Source organism: Amphiura filiformis, chromosome 3 (genome assembly GCF_039555335.1).
Source record: "Amphiura filiformis chromosome 3, Afil_fr2py, whole genome shotgun sequence".
Lineage (NCBI taxonomy): Eukaryota > Metazoa > Echinodermata > Ophiuroidea > Amphilepidida > Amphiuridae > Amphiura > Amphiura filiformis.
This window is the reverse complement of record NC_092630.1, coordinates 47,545,164-47,551,498: the sequence shown is the minus strand read 5'-3', so window position 1 is coordinate 47,551,498 and position 6,335 is coordinate 47,545,164.

The following is a 6,335-nucleotide window of genomic DNA, read 5'->3' as shown; positions in this document are numbered from 1 at the left end:
TACGTGAGAAATACAATAAATTTTGAGCAACCAGCAATCATTAAAAAAATACAGGTGCAAACTGTACTGGTATCCACCCCGTGATTTGATGGTGCACTTCTTCGTGCCGCAGACAAGTTGTCTGTATAAGAAATTAAGCGTGCCAAGAAATTACACGCCATGTTATTCTTGCTTCGCTTGATTCAACCTGTTTAGCAATTCATGCATCACAGTATAAAATGGACAAGCTGAAATCTGTAAACAAAATGGTGGTAACCATGCCACAGTCAAACTTATAGTGATAATACTAATACTTATCACACAAGCTTTAATTTTTGACTTCTAACTACCTTGAACATCACTTACAGTTTTTGCACAGGATACAAGACCTACAAGACCCTATTAGGGTTGTGCAATCATGAGCAATAGGAAAACCTGTATTGTCCTTTAATTTTTCTCCAATTTGTAGAACCAAATACTAATAATTATAATATCTGATTAATTATGGTGTCAAATGTGTGTTACAATACGTATGCATAACGTTGAAACAATCGTGATTAAAAAAACACCAATTATTTTAAATACAGTCATCGCCAATGACTCAATAAATCGTATTTCTTTGATAAATATTAGTGAAGCTGATCTTTCACCCCCTGTCGTTAATTACTCTACATAGCGCCCTCTGTTGATTATAATCGCCAAATTCCAGCCTCTGAGTTTTGATACCAGAATCTTGATGCCGATGAAATCAAGGAATAATTACGATGACGTCATCAATTTCTATCAGGTTTTCACAGTGTACACGTACATGTGTGACCAGAGATTTTCAAAACATACCCTGAACAGGATTTGTCCTTTTGAGAAAAATACACCCCTAAACAGGAAATTAGCGCAATTTTGCAACAAATATTACCCCCTAAACAGGATTGTACCGGAAAGATAACGAAAGATAGCAGGATTTTATCTGACAGGCACCGTACCACCCTTACAGGTTTTGATAAAATAAACCCTTATAGTACATGTTTTTGCTTGTAACTTTCTAATATTTTATGCTTTTGTGATGTTCCTGATGCAAAACAATGCAGGATCCAAAAATGACCTCTAAATGTACCAACTAGATGTTTAAAACAAATATTTTCCTTATGACCCCCTAAACGGGATTTTCGTGATTTTTTTCTGGTCACGCATGTCTACACTATGAAACTTGAGTGACCCCCTGGGCATGTGTGCCAAAAATCGCTTCCCCCTCTCGGCTGGGCATAAATTGGGGGGGGTTGTCAGCAAATAGGGACCCTATACAGAACCTGCAAACAAGGTCGTGTTATTTACACAATTTGTTTGGATTTTAATCTAACCGGGACTGATTTTTATATTACCAATATAGGGATACATTCACAATGCATTTTCAGACTGTTTGCAGTCAATTGCACATCTGATAAACGGGGAAGTTCCCCAATTGTAGTAACGTCCCCAGTTGAAATGTCAAGTTTCATACAAACATCCATGTTTGACAGCAAACACATATGCAACCCTATGGACTGATTGACTGACACACAACTTGTGATGCAACAACTTGGTGTTTTCCTATGGACAACCTAAAAATGCAGAGAAGGCTCAAAGATATTCCTACAATGCACTATGATTGGGTAATTTTAAAGGCAAAGTCCCCATTACCACACAAAATGGTAATTTTAAAATTGCAGCCAATGAGCTAATAGTCGAGACTTATCAAATTCAATTGGATTTTCTTATAGAAAACATGCATAATGTCCCACTGCATTAATTTTATTCATAAGTCTCAATGTTTTGAATATTAAATAAAAGGATGAAAACACCAGATATGTGTACACAATCCCAATGCAAGGTATGGTCAACTGTGCCACATTTGTACAAAAGGCAGACATACCAAGGTCAGAAACCTTGGGTTATGGGAATGTATTTAAACATCCTCTCTAAAAATGTGAAAAAATAAAAGCAATACAAATGATACAATCACATTGTAAATTCACTTTTTCTTTAAAATAATATTTGTGTCTTGTTAGATTTTATTGATATCTCATTTCTTACAATTTTTTCTAAATTTGACAATTTTTGTGTAGCTACTCATGTGACATTTTAGAAACTTCCTTACTAAATTTTTGCATTGTTTTCTTTGCTTCAACAGTTTGTAAGAAACTTTTGTTTCCTAAACAATTATACGCCTCTTGGTTGCCTGGTAATGCGCAAAACAGGTTTAACTTAACTTAACCTTAGTTACATTGGTGCTAGTAGCCTTATATTGTGTGTACATTTTGAACCAGGTTTAAGTCTATACCAAAGTCTACAGTTAAACTTGGCCTTTTACTTGAACCACTTTTATAATCATATTTTGCTACTGTAACACATGAGGCGAACAAATGAAGAAGTTTTTATTTCCCAAACTGGAGCCAGTCATCTGACAGGTGAAAAACAGCCCTGCCAGATAGGTCCCTTTTACTATGGCCTCGAACCCAATATAACCAGAGAAAATTTTTTCTTGAGCAGGTTGGTCCTAGGATAATATTAGTTTTTAGCGACCAAAGTAAAAGTGACTTATAGTAGGGACTAGGGAATAAGCAAAACAAAACCCTCCATTTTGCTCAATAAGGTTTGACATATCTTTTACAGATAGGCTTCTATATTGTTATTTTCCATTAGCTTTAAAGTGCACAACGCAGTTTACACCAATTTTTGCATACAGCTGAATAACAGATTACTATAAACCTTCCCCATCTATTGGATTTAGATTCCTCAAGAGAGTGACTTTAGTGCATGCTCCAGTGCGTGTAGTATTAAATCATAGGAGGTACATCTGTAGATGCCTAAAGTAACTCTGACCAAGTAAGTACTGATGTCACTCTTTCAAAGAAGCCAAAATAAAATGTTATATAGCATGTGAAGTGCTTTAAATAAAACACTGAGCGACAGTATTGATCAAGGCAAAAACAGTTTTTCACTGCACGAGAAAATTGGTAACGTCACTCTCTAAAGACAGAAATGGGTACAACACAGATGGTTAATAGTCTCCTTCGCTGCCAGTTTGATTCTGCTCACTCTACACAAACTGTCTACAGATTTTGTATAATTTCAGGAAAGTAAAATCAAATTTTAAGATTTTCTCAAAAACTGTTAATTTTTGCAGGAATCTGTTATGCTAGTTGGATTTCTTGCATCATTTCCTTTCTGAAAATGAATACTTATATTAGTTATACTTCTAATCATTACATTTAGAGATAAAATAAAAAACAATTATCTGAATTACTGACTGTAGAAAGGTATACAGACTATAACATATAACATTGTGAAAAAGTTAGGTCTAGGAACTTTTCCTTTGTATGTCTTTTTGACGAAGTTCAATAATACAATTATTACTCCACATGAAAATGGTTCATGAAAATTAAGTAGCCAATTAACATATTGAAAGTCTTGTGTCAAGTTGTGCTTGTTGATGAGAATGTATGTGGTGGGACAGATTTAGCCACTCAAAAAGGACTTGTGATGTTATCATTGGCAGATGGTAAGTTTGAAGAGTGAGCGTTTGAAACTGGCAGTGGAGGATACTAAGGTATCTATGGTTTATAGATGTATGCTATTTAGCAACATGTCGTGATCGCAATGGGTTGCAGCTTTAAAATACACTCAAATGTCCCTAGTCACCATGCTAATATTACTTTCCATTTTGTAATTAGATTTACTGCAAATTGTTTGATTTGAAATCTATATACCATCAGACATCATGGGCATTTTCTTAAAACTGTGCACTTATTCACAAATACATATCTTACTTTCCAATGTGAACACAGGTCAGTCCAGTGGGTAAAATGTAGAGGCAACCCAGATATTCAAAGACAATTTAAATTCAAATCATACCCGATTTAACTCATATTTATATAACTAAGGACAGGTGCTTTGATAGAACAGCAAGGTCAACAAAATACCAAAAACTTGATGTTTCCTATAATTGAAACTTCTCAAGCAATATTGTAACATTTCCATAAGAAATAGATTTGTTTTTCTTTTCCATAAAATGTTAGCTTTTACTCTCAGATATATCCCTTTTAAATTTTGAGTCAAAACAAATAATGGCAAAACAGAGAAAATCACTGTTTAAATCCAGTGCCAATCCAGTCACCAGTGCATGCCACTCCGTCGGTTGTGACCAAGGTCAGGTCCTATTGATGTTATGACCAGCCCGTCCACTACAGTGTTATGAACATCGCGTAAGCATTCAACTAATATTCCGATCGTATGAATTTAATGTTTTATTAAAAATCTCAGATTTTGTCACAACTACAGCACCTAAAGCTTTGCCGAGTATGTTAGTTTATTACAGTGCAGAAATTTGAAAAACACTGAGGGTGTCCTACTCAGTAAATGTTACAATATTGCTTGAAAGATGCACGAATTAAAAGAAATCTTTCACAATTCTGTGACGGTTATTTTAATTTAAACAGGGTCCTGCATCATTTTATCCCTCACTGGACAAACCCATCCACCTGTTTCGCATTGTGCATCATCTACTCTACAAATTAGGATAAAAACAACAAAGGCTATTTACAACAAGTTTATGATGGTAATTATTATAAATATTTTGGGACACTATTCACATGTGTTACATACAAGAGCAGCGTTACTAAAATCTAACACAATAATTCATTATTCACGGTTTTATCATCCATCGACACAAGACAACATATAGCAAATATTTCACTCCAAAAAATAATCAGGTTTACATGAATAAAGGCAGGGTTCGAAATAAGGCAGAAAAACAAGGAGCCCGCTAGTAACCCTTCATATTTGTACCCAGGAATCCAAACCGTAATGCTGAAAAGCTGTGTTTTTGCTAAACACCCAGGAAAAAAGACGTTTTTGATCCAATCTGACCATTGATTGCAATTTTTGGCCCAAGCCTTGGGCTAAAAATCTCAATTGGCCCAACAACAAAATCCTTAACACTGCAACAAAAGGGTCACCGTAGCAAAGCCAAAACAAACTCTGTTAGAAGTACGAGACAGGTTTCTTTGGACTGTTATGGAATTTCTGCCTTATTTTCAACCCATGATTAAGAAATGCCAACTGTGTTCTCACCAAGTCTTTATATAATGTGAGATTTACACAAAATAATGCTGTTTTGACTATACGAGAAATTTGACATAGAAAAATAAAAAAAGTTATTCTCTGTACAACTCTAGTCAAGAAATTGACCCTGGTTATTTTATCTATTTGAGTCAAACCAGACTCTAATAATAAAGAAGAATTTCTGGCAGAATCAGCAGCTGACAATAACAAATCTTTCTTTGCACAAACAAAACACATAGAACCAAGAAAAAATATAACTAAGAATCAAGGTACTCATATATACCAACATTCTAATTATGGTCTATCCTTCATGTAGGTATACAGAGAATTATAATTTAGTTCACCCTAAGTTTGGTAGTGACGTATGTGCGTATTTCGCTGGCTGCAGCATTGAATCGTGTATGTAAAATTATTGTTGCACACGTACAAGGGGGGCTTGTCAACACCTTGCAGCGCAACTGCAAAAAAGCATTGACGTCATTACCAAACTTGAAGCGAACCAATGTATAGCCTCTTCTTCAAGGGATCATACAGCTTGATGAAGGTAATACTATAATTACTGATATAGTGATTTTGCAAAATGTAGTCAGTGACATCAGCAAAATCTCTTAACAGCTACGTCAACAAAGCACTGTTGAACACACCCCCTGCGCAATAAAGACGCCACATATCGTCGGCTGTATTCCATTAGTGGCGTATAGTGATTTTTGGTCATTTTTTTGAAAATTGGCACATGTTTTAATGATGTTCTCTCTCATTTTTCATCAGTCATAATTAGCTAATTAATTAGTAATTAATTAATTAAATGTGGCATATAGTTACAAAGTGAAATTTTTTGTATTCCATAGTGGCGTATCGACCATACGCCACTTTGTATACACATTTTATAATTAAGAAATATCGGCAAAAATGAAAAACATTGTATGTCATAGTGGCGTACACCTCACTACATGTCATAGTGACGTATCGTGACCTATACGCCACTATGGAATGAAGCCGACGAAAAGTAACTCCATAGGGATTACATGGCGATCGAGGTGGCGTAAGGTTAATATTAGTTTTGTTTTGTATAGTTTTGTACTTATTGTTTTCAGTTTGGCAACAATATTATGTATTTATTTACTATATATAGAAATAAAATCTATTTAATTAACTACTGAAATTTCACATCATTTACAAAATATGATGAATGTCTGATTTACACATCTCGATTTTAAATTGGTATTTCTTCAAACCCGATTTTCTCGAAAAGTTGTTTA